This window comes from Phascolarctos cinereus, unplaced genomic scaffold, assembly GCF_003287225.1.
Source record: "Phascolarctos cinereus isolate Bilbo 61053 unplaced genomic scaffold, phaCin_HiC Scaffold_2;HRSCAF=192, whole genome shotgun sequence".
Classification (NCBI taxonomy): Eukaryota; Metazoa; Chordata; class Mammalia; order Diprotodontia; family Phascolarctidae; genus Phascolarctos; species Phascolarctos cinereus.
The window spans coordinates 379,160,418-379,174,939 of record NW_027555625.1 but is presented as its reverse complement, the minus strand read 5'-3'; the positions used below and the strand labels follow the sequence as shown (position 1 = coordinate 379,174,939).

The 14,522-nt window shown below is 37.9% G+C and overlaps 1 pseudogene; it reads right to left on the bottom strand.

Annotated features, from left to right (window-relative positions):
- Positions 1 to 3,192: 3,192 nt before the first annotated feature.
- Positions 3,193 to 14,522, bottom strand: part of LOC110192867 (interferon regulatory factor 6-like) — a 29,259-nt pseudogene continuing 17,929 nt past the window's right edge.

Here is a 14,522-nt window from a genome sequence, read left to right as displayed (position 1 = left end):
CAAAACCCTGCCCTCCACTTTACATTGTAAACTGGCGTTGAGGATGGGGCACAGCTCATGTACATAGATCAGTAATTGCAAAATAAAAAGTGCATGCATAGTATTTTCCAGGTACAGGGTGAGGGTGGCACACGTGACTGGGAGGATTAGAATAGGTTTCCTGTAGGAGATGGTGCTTCAGTTGACCTTTGAAAAAGTGAGGGATTCTGAGACAGACGAGAGGTGGAGTGTGTTCCAGGTATGGAGGACAGTCAACCTACGCAAAGATGGGAGTAAGGAGAGCAGCTAGGTGATGCAGTGGATAGAGCATTGGCCCTGAAGTCAGGAGACCTGAGTTCAAATCTGGACTCAGACCAAACACTTGACACTTACTAGCTATGTGACCCTGGGCAAATCACTTAACCCCAACTGCCTAAAAAACAAACCAAACCCCCCCCCAAAAAAAAAAACAAAGATGGGGGTAAGAAGGGTAGGAGATGGAATGTCATGTAAATAAAATAGTAAGCCATCCAGTTTGGTTGAAAGATGGTATATGTGAGAGGAAGGCAAGGGAAGGAGAGGCTGTAGCCAGATCATAAAGGACTTTAAATACTTTAGGACTTTAAATAGATAGAGAAGTTTGTATTTTGCCCTAGAAGCAATAGCAATGCACCCAATCTTTATGAGTAATGGAATGACTATCAGACCTGTTTATGTGAATATCAATTTGATATCAGGGTAGTGAATGTTTTAGAGCAGGGAGAAACTGGATTCAGGGCATCATTTTGCAATAGACCAGACCACAGATTATGCAACCCTAAACTAGCGTGGGGTCAATGAGAGTGGAAGGGGGATGTAGGTGAGATAAATTGCTCATATTGAATAGATAAGATGTGACAACTGGTTGGATGTAAGATGTGAGGGAAAGGGAAAAGTCCAGGATGTCTCCTAGGTTGTGAGTGGATGACTAGAAGGATTTCATCATTGTGAGGAATTCCTTTTGCCAGTGTAGGTAATAATGGGACCTATTCCTTAGTAGATAAGTCCTAGGGAATTGCCTGAAGCACATAGAGCTCGCCAGAGTTTGAACCCAAATCTTCCTTACTTTAAGCCAGGAACTCAATCCTCTTTTAGCAGACTGCCTCAACAATAAGCATTCATGTTTATTTCCCAAGAAAAATACCATTTTTGTAATTCTCTTGGTCCCCACCCCCCTATCTGTTTAAAGCACATACCTATTTGTTGTAAACGTTTGTCTTAGAGCATCAATGGATCAGAATTTTAATTCCCACATTATAATTAACCTGCTAGTTTGATAGATATTCTAATAAGCAAAATCTGAAGGTATGTCCTCTAGAGGCTAGCTCTAGAGCTAGAGGGGACCTCGAAGGCCATCTAAGCCAATATACTCATTCTACCAATGGGGAAAATGAGACCCAGAGAAGTCAAGGGACTTGCCTAAAGTCATTTAGGTAGTGCCAATAGGAACTCTATGGAATGCCACAAATTTAACTATTTTTTCTTGGTTATCTCCTGCCTGTTATCATCAGGTTATAAGTAAGCTCTTATCTTTCCACTATGAACTTATTAGAAAATTAATGCTGACACTACAGTTAAAGTTGAAATTGGCCACACTCCATGCTGTTCATATAGTTGTTACCATGAAATTAATTACATGCCATGCAGGCAGCTAGGTGGCAGAGTGGATAGACTATTGAGCCAGGAATCTAGAAAACCTGGGTTCAAATTTATCCTCAGACACTTACTAGCTGTGTGATCTTGGGCAAGTCACTTAACCTCTGTTTGCCTCAGTTTCTTTATCTGTACAATGGGTATAATAATAGTATCTACCTCTTGAGGTTGCTGTGAGGATCAAATGAGATAATATTTTCAAAGTACTTACACAATGCCTGGCACGTAGTAGGCAATATGTAAATGCTAACTGTATTAATATTCTTGGCCTCCACATGTGATAGTCTATTAAAAAAAAAGAATTGAGGGAGAGTTTGTAAAATGAACCATTTATCCCACTGTATACATATTTTCTCCACTAACCAGCTTATTCCTCATAGCCATTGTAATCTAAAGAGGGGTGTGTTACTTAAAAAGCAAAATCAGGATTCATGCATTCGTTTTCCCCTCATTTTCTAATGCTTTCTTCCATGTAGTTTTTCCACTATTTGCAGCACTCGTGGATGAATGTGATTCCTACTTATTGACTAATATCATTGCAGATCACATGCCAATCATTCAGTTTTGTTCTTTTCCCTAGAAGTCTGCAAGGTCTGGCTTGCAGTCAGGAGATCTTGAATAGAAAGTAAAGAAATATATGCTAGTGTTTTCTTAAATGAGCAGGTGGTTCCTTTGTATAGGTGTGTGTGTGTGTGTGTGTTGTGTGCATGTGTATGTATGCATATTTGTATAGGTATGTTTATATGCTGTCATACATCTGTAGGTAGCAAGGAAAAGCTGCATTCTGAATGGACCAATCCTCAGAAATTCAAAATTTAGGAAGAATACAAATATGAAATTAAAAAAAATCAAAGTGAATGAAATTTTGGTTATAAATTCTCCACCTCACCCCACCTCACCTCTACCCTGAATAACTGCTGACTTTCCAACCCAGCAGATGGGGTTTTGTTTAGACTCATACATACACAGAAAAAGAAACATTCTATTTCTTTTTTCGCTTGGTTATTTGATGAGCATGATTTTCTCTTATTTTTTTTTCAACAACACTTCTAAGTAAAATTAGAAGAAAAAAAAGACCCAGAAGAAAAGGATCCATGGGATTTATGAAAGCACAGGGATAAAAAATTTGAAAATTCAAATAAGCCTGCCAGCTATAAATTAATATCTAGTTTGTATAAAATTGGATCATTGGGTAGCAAGCTTTTGATGTCATTGAAACTAACAAATTATTTAAAGAAATCAACATTTAATAGATGTGAAATATACATGTATAACATGTACATGTTCATTCACATACATATGTATTGTATCTCTTATTTTTGATACTGAAAGCTAGCTAATGGCCATAAGCTGGGCCTAAAACACAATTTTGAAGGCAAAATGGATTAATGAATCCCACTCCTCCACACTTATTTCATATGTCCTTTTTTACTATTCCTCTTGCAGTTAGTTGCCAGGTGACGTGGTGATTATTAGGTGTTATCATGGAGTATTGACATGGAAGGCACAGTTGGTTTCCTTTTAGCGCACGGCTTTCCGTGAGACTGAGTAACTATTTCCTTGCTGGTTCTCGGATTCAGTAGAAAGGTACATATCTATGAATATACGAGTAATGAGAGCTAAAGGACTTTAATGTAAGAGGAACTGTGTGATGGCAATCATTTTCCACAAATACATGTGAATGTCTTGCAGAGACAATAAATGTTTATTCAATTCAATTGAGTGCCCATGATACTAACCAATATAGGTCACTATACTGAACATGTTGGGGATTTGTAGGTTCCTGTCTTCCTGGGGTTTATAGGAGGAGACAGCACTAATCAAGATTTAGCAGTAATACAATGAACATATTGGAAATGAACCTATGAATACCTATAAATAAAAACCTATAAATACATTGGTATATTGGTCACGTTTGCCATGTTAATCACAGATTCATGCCATTGCCAAAGATTAAATGCCAGATTAAGTCTCTAGTAAATGACTTAATCAATTTGCTATTTGCTTTTAAAAATATTGAATGTTAGTAATTTGGTCATTTATTCAAGGCCTAATCATATCGCAATTACCATTTTCTCCACTTCAATAGATTTGGGATATCAAAGCAAGAGCTGGCTCCTTCCAACAAAATAGATTGCAATCAAGTCTTTATCAATCTTTAAGAATCTCATTCATGTCCTCCTTTAAGTCTTACATAGAGATCTATCAATGTGCTTAAAAACGTCCTTCGAGTCTTTAAACATTTTGTGGACACCAGCACCACACTCTAGTACCTTATGTAGACAATGGTGACTCTACATAAATTTCTATACACAAATGAGACTTTGTGTAAAGAATTCTGAAGGGAATCTGTATTTAAAAAAAAAAAACCCGTGTTGACTTTACTGTACAGTATGAGGCTCTCTCTCTAAGGCTCTCTCTCTGTCTTTCTTTGTCTCTCTCTGTGTCTCTGTCTCTGTCCCCCTTTCCTGCCCCTTAGTTTGGCTCTGTGGCCTCCCACAGTGCTCCCCATCCCCCAAAACAACCCCAAAACTAAAAAAAACCCCTCCATATGAAAGCTTGGAAGCAGAAGAAGGGCAAGCAGAGAGACCACCACCGCTACCAGATTGGGGCATGGCTTGAACCTCCAGCTCCCAAAGAGGAGACCTTTGCCTGGCTCCACTTACCTGCCCACATATCTAACCTCCCACATGTCTGTCTTCTGTCTGTGCTTATGGGTGCCTGTGTCTGTATCTGGCCACCATGAGCCTGCCCCGTGTGTTCTTCCTCTCCATTGGCCCACGTGGCTGGCTCGGGCCCCCTGGTATTCCTCCTCCTTCTCTTGCTTCTCTGTACTGGACACCTATGTGTCCTTGAACCATGTGCCAGCTGGGAGCCGGATCCTTTCTTCCCACTCTCTTCACCGTGTCTGTGGGCAAATTTACATTAAATTTCTTTACATAGAGGTCTGCAGAACAGTCTACTTGTAAAGCAACAACTGTATATATTTCACTTGTGTTATATGACTGACCACCTCCTTTTCTAATTGTGTTTCCTGGTTCATATGTGTCATGCCATTGCTTGCACACAAATTAGCTATTGGTAAACAGCTTGTTTCAACCTGCTGTCAAATGTTACTCTTTCTACCCTCACAACATCTCTTCTATAGAGTGCCTTCCCTTCATCTGAATAGTCACCACCCTAGTACAGACTCTCATCAATGCTTTCCTAGACCAGTATAATAGTCTTCTAATTGGTCTCCTTTCTTTAAGCCTTTCCCAGTCCATCTAATTTCCCAGTTCAATCCATCCAATCATCAGTTACCAAAGTGATTTTCTTAAAGTGCAGGTCTGACATTAGCATCTTTTTTTACTAAATGAGCTTCTATGACTCCCTGTTATCTTCAGGATCAAATAGAAAAAAAATTATGGCATTTAAAGCCTTTCACAACTTGGCTCCTTCTTACCTTTCCAGTCTTCCTATGCTTTATTTCCCTCCACATACTATATAAATCAGCTATACTGGCCTAAGTGGATAGTGAGGCTCAGTGGATAGAGCATTGGGCTTGGAATCAAGAAGAGTCATCTTCCTGAGTTCAAATGTGGCCTCTTACTTACTTACTCTCTCTCTTACAAATGTGTACACTTACCAGCTGTGTGACCTTGGGCAAGTCACTTAACTCCATTTGCTTAAGTTTCCTCATCTGTAAAAATGAGCTGGAGAAGAAACTGGTAAACCACTTCAGCATCTTCACCAAGAAAACCCCAAAAAGAGGTCACAAGGAGTTGAACAGCAATGATATGCTAGTCTGCTTCATTTTCTTCATATACAAGCCTCCATATCCAGATGCTGTTTTTTGGCCTAACCTGGACTATTCTCGTTGCTCATTTCTTCCTAGTTTTTCTGGCTCCCTTCAAGATAGCTCAAATCTTGTCTTAAAAAGGATGCCTTTTTGGCTTTCTCTCTTCTTTTCTCCTGCTTTTCCCCAGAGATTGTATTCCATTTACTACATCTATATCTAATCTTTATCTGTAGTGTAATTTTGAAGGCAAAATAGATCAATTAACCTCCTTCCCCCAAGCCATTTCATATTTCTCCTTTTACTATAACTCTTGAAGTCAATTACCAGGTAACTGGTGATTATCAGGCATTATCATAGAATAGTGACATGGAAGACACAGTCTGATTTACTTCTAATGCATGGCTTTCCATGAAACTGAGTAACTATTCCCTTTCTGGCTCTCAAATACAACAGATCTATATCTATATATAGATATAGCTCTCTCTCTCTCTCTCTCCCTATGTATATATATACGTATGTGTATATATGTGTGTGTATATATACACATATACATACATACATATACATATATAATATATATATATATGCGTATGTATATATATGTATATATATATGTATATATATATGTATATATATACATATATAACCTTATTGTTCAGTCATTTTTCAGTTGTGTCCAACTTTTTGTGACCCCATTTGGGATTTTCTTGGCAAAGATATTGAAAGGTTTGCCATTTCTTTCTCCAGGCCCAATACTCTCTCTAATGTGTCACCTAGATGCCCTGTGTCTTGTATGTAGTAATTTATGTTATCTCCAGCATTAGAGTTCGAGCTCCTTGAGGGGAGGGATCATGTTTTTTACTTCTCTTGTATCCTTAGTGCTTAATTCACTGCCTGGCACATGGACAAGTTCTTCTTGACTAACTGATAAAAGACTTTTTCTCATCATCTATCGCTCAAATGTTCTTTGGAGTCACTCATAATTTTGACTCTTTGGAGATTATACAACATCTCCTGATTTGCATCCACATAACCTCAGTGGAAGAATATTCACATTAAAAGTTGAATTTTCAAGTTAATAAGCAACTTAGGATTATGAAAAATGTTGCATAATTTCCCACAGGTTCTTCCTGTTCAATGTAGTGTGTGTCCAAAATGGATGTACTGATGGATTCAGTGAATACTGATGAGTATTAATGAGTACTCAATGGGTACTGATGGTACTCAAGACTTCAATGTCCTGCCCATATGTGTTTTACTCTTATGCCTATTACCTGCATAATTTTATACAGGTAGGCATTTAACTTCCCTGGGCCACAGTGCCCTTATCTCAAAAAGGAAGAGGTTGGACTATAGGGTCTATAAGAGTCCTTCCAGCTCTAAATTTATGATTCTTGTTGGACAATAATCATTTAGAATGTTTTCTGCTAGATTGTTTATCCAATTTTTTTTGAGTGGTCATAGATTTTATTAAGGAGGATTAATGCAATTAATACAATATCTTGTGCAAATAACAGTTTGATTTGGAGAACCTCACATCTATCAGAAATCTTTCTTTTACCTGAGCTCTGCATCTAACATTCTCCATGACAAAGGTAAACCCTGTTGGTGAGCATACACTTCTTGTTTTGAACCTAACTTGCTATCTATAATCAGAAGATTGTTGAACTAAAATTATTTTTTTGGCTTAGAATCTTGTATGATCTTTCCTATCTTCCCATGTGAATAGGAAACACTTTGGCGAAGGAGAGTCTGTGTTTATTCTATGCTGTTAAAAGTGGAGTCTTGAATCCTTCACACTTTTCAGCCTATTGTGTGACTAGGAAACCTCATCACCATAATACTCTGGGGCAGAAGTAAGTAGCATGGTATGTGAGAGGGAAATGATAGAGGGTGATGAAACTGGCACCAAGAGATCTATGGGTACAGTTCCAGCCTCTAGCATTTTACTAGTGTGACATTGGCAATCTCTTAACATTGCTTGGTCTCATTTTCCTCATCTATAATGGGGTTCCTCACAAGGATAGTGTAAGGATCAAACGAGGTAAAGTACAGCTAGTACTTTTTAAACTTCAAAGAATTATATAAATATAAAGGTGAGGTTAATACATGAGTGTATTGAAAAATGCTTTAATAACCGGATCTCCAAAGCTACACAGCACACTTTTAAGTTTAATCTGCATTATTAACATTTTTCCTATCATTTTCTTGAGTCTAGTAATCATTTGTTGATTTCTTAGGTATAGGTGCTTATATTAAAAATTTGATAATCAGTTTGAGAGCTGGTTCCAGCATACCCCTGGATTGACTCCACTCCATTTTGGTTTTAGTGTCTTTTGATTCAACTGTGTGTGAATGGGACCTGTAAACCTCTTTGAACTGCTTGGAACAATTGTGCCTGAACTTAGAACTTTTCATCTAAAATAAACTCTCCGAAAGGTGATGCTGTGCATGGACATCACTAGATGGTCAACATTGGAATCAGATTGATTATATACTTAGTGGCCAAAAATGGAGAAGCTTTATATAGTCAGTTAAAACAAGATCTGCAACTGACTGTGGCTTGGATCATGAGTTTCTTATTGTAAAATTCAGATTTAAATTGAGGAAAGTAGGGAAAATCACCAGACTACGTAAGTATGACCTAAATAATATCCTTTATGAATATGAAGTAGAAGTGATGAATAGATTTAAGGAATTAGATCTCGTAGACAGAGTGCCTAAAGAGCTATGGACAGATGTTTGCAATACTGTACAGGAGGCAGTAACAAAAAGCATTCCAAAGAAAAAGAAGAGCAAGAAAGTAAAATGGCTGTCTGACCAGGCTTTACAAATAGCTGAGGAAATAAAAGAAGCAAAAGGTAAAAGAGAAAGGGAAAGACATACTCAGCTGAATGCAGAATTACAGAGAACAGCAAGGAGAGAGAAGAAAGTTTTTTATGTGAATAATGCAGAGAAACAGAAAAAAAAATAGAAAGAGAAATGCAAGAGATCTCTTCAAGAAAATTAGAGGTATCAAGGTAATGTTTCATGAAAAAATGGCATGATAAAAGAAAAAAAAACATAGTGGGGACTTAACAGAAATAGAAGAGATTAAGAAAAAAGTGCCAAGAAAATACAGAACTATGTAAGAAAGATCTTAAAATCACTGATCACCACAAGGGTCTGGTTATCGATCTGGAGCCAGACATCCTGAAGAATGAAGTCAAGTGGGCCTTAGGAAGCCGACAGTCACTGGATTTTCAAAGAGTTCTAGAAAACACCTAACCTGCTTCATTGATTACACTAAAGCCTTTGACTGTGTGGATTACCACAAAATGAGGCAAGTTCTCAAAGAGATGGGAGTACTAGATCATCTTACCTGTTTCTGAGGAACCCGTATGCAGGCCAATAAGCAACAATTAGAACCAAACATGGAACAACTGATTGATTTAATATTAGAAATGGAATATAATAAGGCTGTGTATTGTCACCTTATTTAACTTGTATGCAAAGTACATCATGGTAAAAGCCGGCTTGGAAGAATCAAAAACTGGAATTTAGGGTATCAGAAGAAATATCAACAATCTCAGATGTACAGATGATATCACTCTGATGGCAGAAAATGAAGAAGAATTAAGAAGCCTCTTGATGAGGGTGAAAGAGGAGAGTGTAAAAAGTTGCCTTGAAGCTTCACATTACAAAAACTAAGATCTTGGCAACTGGTTCCATTACTTCCTGCAAGTAGAAGTAGAATAATGGAAGCAGTGTCAGATTTGACATTTTTGGGCTCCAAGATCACTGTAGACAGTGACTGTGGCCATGAAATGAAAAGATACTTGTTCCTTGTAAGTAATATTGTGGCAAATCTGGACAGCATATTAAAAAGCAGAGACATCACCTTGCCCATTAAGTTCCTTATGGTATTTCCAGTAGCAATATATGGCTGTGAGAATTGGAATATAAGGAAAACTGAGCACCACAGAATCGATGCTTTCAAACTGTGGTGCTGGAGAAGACTTTTGAGATTCCCTTGGACAGCAAGGAGATCAAAGCAGCCAATACTTAAAGAAATTAATTCAGACTATTCACTGGAAGGTCAAATACTGAAGCTGAAAAGAGGACAAGACTCAAGACCCTGATTTGGGAAAGATTAAAGGCAAAAGGAAAAGGGGACAGCAGAGGATGAGATGGGTAAATAGTGTCATGGAAGCAACAAAAAGGAGCTCGGACAGACTTCGGGAGATAGTGGAGGTTAAAAGGGCCTGGTGTACTACATTCCACAGGGTCACAAAGAGTCAGAAATGACTGAATCGACTGAACTACTCGACAACAACAACAACATACCAAAGAGGAGAGAACCAAGTTTAGCTTAGGGGCTATTATATTACCTCCCTGGCTTAAAGTAAGCTACTTATTATATAACAGGATGCTACATAAATACCACTTATTATAACCTATTTGTAGATTATTAACATCTCTGCATATTTCCAAATAGATTCGAAATAGATCCATTAGACAGATACTTGTGCAGTGCTCATCTAGTCGAAGTATGCTTATTTTTCTCAATCTTTATGTACGTATATACGTATGTATAAATATGTAATATAGACATAAATATACATGTGTAAATATGCTTTGACGACATCACATCGAAATTTCTAGACATAGAGATTTTATGACCAAATGAAAATGGAAGCTTTTTAAAAGCACAGACTCACAAAATTTTAAAGTTGGAAGGGCTATTTTAGCAGCCTTCTTATTCAACTTGCACTTCCCAAGGAAGCACCTCTCTAATTGTTAAAAGTTTTTCCTCGGAGATCAACCTTTTTAAAAATCAAATTCCATCCATTGTCACTGTTTTTGTTCTCTTTGATCAAACAATTCAAGTCGATTCCCTCTTTGATACAACAGTGTTCAAATACTTGAAGACGGCTATCATGTCCTCCTGACACTTCTCCAGGTAAACTCTAAAGGTTCTTTTAACCAGTCATCATAGGACATGGACTGAAGGCCTCGCCATCTTGGTTGCACTCATTTGGACGTTCTCCATGATATCAATGTCTGTTTTGGATAGTGTTGCCCAGAAGTAAGTGCTCCAGAAGAGCTCAGAGCAGGGCAGAGTACATTGGAACCAACTCTCCCCGGAATCTGGCATAATACCAGTACAAATCTCCCTCTCTTAAGTTACCCCAAAGTCCTATCAGCGTTTTTCTTTTTTGTTGGCACATCACAGCATTGACAACATATCATGTTGTGTTTGCAGTCCACTAAAACCTTTTAGAGCAGAAAAGCTGTCATCTTACCATGTCTTCTACATACATACATATGTGTACACACACACACACACACACACACACACATATTTATTAGCCAAGGTGTAAAACATTTGGAATCCTAGTGTAAAGCATTTCTTCCTAAAATTCATCTAATTAGGCTCAGTCTAATTTTTTAGCTGGCCAAGATATTTTGGCCTCTCTACTCTGCTATCCAGTGTGTTAGCTATCCCTCTCAGCTTAGTGTCATATGAAAATTTTATGAGCATGCCCTTTACTCTTTTCTCTAAGTCACTGACACAAATGTTGAACAGCACAGGCCAAGCATATATGCCTGGGGCACTTCTCTGGAGACCTCCTGCCAAGCTGACATTGAACTTGAACTATTAACAACTGATCCGAGGCCAGCCATTCAACTACTTCTAAATCCATGTAATTGTATTATCATTTAATTCACTTCCTTTCATCTTCTCCCCAAGAATAGTATGATATACATTAGTGCTTTGCTAAAATCTAGTAAATTGTATACATGCATTTTCCCTTTCATCTACCACTTTAGTACGCAAATCAAGAAAGGGTGTCTGGTGTGTCCTCCTGGAAAAAGCCACATTGGATCTCTGTGTTGGATCTCCTTAGGCCTTCTTACCTGATCCATTCTAGAATTTTACCTATAGTCAAAGTCAAGTGGCCTATACTCTATAGAGTCTGTTCTCTTACTTTTTTTTGAAAGCTAAGATGTTTGTTCTTTTCTGATCTCGTGGTACTTCCTCCATTTCCTATGATCCTTCAGATATCACTGACAATGACTGGGCAATCACTTCTACTAGTTCTTTCAGTACTTGTGGATATAGTTCATCTGAGCCAGGTGATTTGAAATGATAAAAGGCAGCTATTTGTTTACTTATTTGTCTTGTGTATAACCTCCCAAGCTATCTTTCTTTTGTCATGCCCAATGCAAAGATCATTTTCCTTGTCAGAGGAAACAAGTAAGCAAAGAATTGAGCAGCTACGTCTTCTCTGTTGTTGGTTACTGTCCCATTCACCCCCAAAAGAGATAGTATTACATCCTTGATTCTCTTCATTCTTCTAAGATAGCAAACCCTCTTTTTTTTATTGTCTTTAGTTTTTCTTACTAGTCTCAACTCATTACACTCCTTACACGATTTTTATACAACAATGCCATGCTTTTATTTTCATGTTCTATTAGCTGCTCTTGCTTCCATTTTATTCACATCAAAAAACAATATGAATTCTCTTGGAGCATGAGGATACCCTCATAGAAACATATATGTTATCATTATGGGGTATGCAGGCATGGTGGCTATGCATCTTAGCACAACAGTTGATAATCTTATTCAGTAGACTGCAAAAAATCAGTTGATCAGGGCCCTTCTGTATTTTTTCATAGTTAAATTTTCAATTAGGATCATCCCTGTGAGTGGAGTATGGGCCACTGCATTAGAAATAGTATATGAGGAGATATTATAGAAATAATAGATTATGTATGATTTGTGTCTTATTTGTTGGAATGCTAACCTGTGATGTTTGAATCTTTTCAGTTCTTGAGGTTTAATAGTGACTTGTAAAATTTTAATAATGTAGCATCTGGGGCTTTCCTTCACATGTAGAACCCTGGGTCCAAGATATTCTTTGGGTTAGGATGCATTTAAAATCATATTTCATGATCCCCAACAGTGAGTTTACTTTTACCAGACAACCAGAAGACATATTCATCTGACATAAAAGACATTTAATCAAATAGCATAGTAAAGAAGAGGAACAAAAAGGTTCATCCCATGCTCATGGAGTACATTCTCCTATAGGTGGTTACCACAACATTAATGGGGAAGAACAAAAACAGAGAACATGTGTGATTAGAGAATATGCATGTAGAAAACATGTGTAGGGAACATATAAGGCCAGGAAAATTTCATGAAGGAATCCATGTGACCAGTACATACACATATAAGATATATACAAAAGGACAAATACAAATAGGGAAAATATATAGCCAGGGTGACTCACATCTACAACTCTGCAAATGTACACTGGTGTTTTTGTTAGGTTGTTCTTTACTAGATATTGCATCTAAGCCCTCCACTCTGCTTCAAGTCATCTCTGTTGGGTATTGTAGATCATCTAGTCTCTGTTGGACATCCTTGCAAAACTTTTAGACACTGATATACGTTCTGATACTACCTGCTGCTATTCTGCAGATGGGAAGCAATAGATATCTGTTTCCTGATGAAGGCAGAGTGATATTCTTTTAGAATATAGCTAAAGTAAGAAGTCATCATATCTATCTAAGGAACAAACAAAAGCCAGGACCGTGTCCCCAAATTAAGATCAAGCTTATTTTTTGACTGCCTTTATCTGCTGCTGATTTGAGATCCTTGGTCCCAGTCAACTAACTCCTTAATTTGTGATTAAATTCCTTGTAATTCCCATTAAATTCCTGATTGTGAGTCTGTGTACCTAAATTTTTTTTTTTTGCTATTTGGTGAGGCAATCAGGGTTAAGTGACTTGCCCAGGGTCACACAGCTAATAAGTGTTATGTGTCTGAGACTGAATTTGAACTCAGGTTCTCCTGACTCCAAGGCCAGACCTCTACCCACTGCTCCACTTAGCTGCCCATGTGTGCCTAAAATTTATTTTTTGACTTATCTCTGGTGTCTCTCTCCCTCATCCCCCACACCATCAAGGCTATGTGGAGGCTGGGGAACTGAGGCTTACCTCCCTCCAAGAGATTTTTTTAATTGGCATGCAATGAAGCTAAGGACTGGAGTAAAATAGGGAAGAAGTTGGCAAGGCCAATGCCCTTTACCCGCTAGCCTGTATACTTTCTTTTATTTTGCGTATTTCTTTTCTTTTCTTTTCTTTTCTTTTCTTTTCTTTTCTTTTCTTTTCTTTTCTTTTCTTTTCTTTTCTTTTCTTTTCTTTTTTTTTTTTTTAGTGAGGCAACTGGGAGTAAGTGACTTGCCCAGAGTCATATAGCTAGGAAGTATTATGTGTCTGAGGCTGGATTTGAACTCAAGTCCTCTTGACACCAGGGTCGGTGCTCTATCCACTGCACCACCTAGCTGCCTCTATTATGCGTAATTCTTAAGAACATAGCTCCTGACTTTTGAAGCAATATTTTGGCTAGGGCAAAAGCTCATTTTTTTCCTGCAAAGAAAAATACCAGTTAAGAATAGCCAAACCTAATGGCTTCCTCTCAGTCCTCATTCTTCTTGACCTTCCTGCAGCATCTGACACCATTGACAGCCCCCTCATCCTTCATATTCCGTCCTCTCTGCAATTTCATGATACTGCTCTGTTTTGCTTTTTCTCTTACTTGTGTAAGTATTCCTTCTCAGACACCTTCACTCACCCATCATCTATACTATGTTCACTAACTGTACATGTATCAAAATTCTCTGTCCTGGGTATCCTCTTCTCTTTCCCATCACTGTTTAGATGAATACTAGATCTGTATATCTAGTCCTAGTCCCAATCCTGAGCTCTAGTTCTTCACAATAAACTACTTATTGGGCATTTTATTCTGGGTGTCCTATAGGCATCTCAAACCCAAAATGTCTAAAACAGAACTCCTTGTCTTTCCTCCTAAATCCTACCTCTGTACTGCCTCATTACTGTCCAGGCCATAGTCATTTTTCAGTCTCCCAGGTTTACAACCTGTGCGCTATCCTTGACTCCTTACTGTCATTTATTCTAAGTATCCAATGAGTTGTCCTATCTTGTAATGTATCCCTAACATCTTTCATATAAGTTCCTTACTCACCACACTTTCTATAAATCCACCACCATAGGTCAG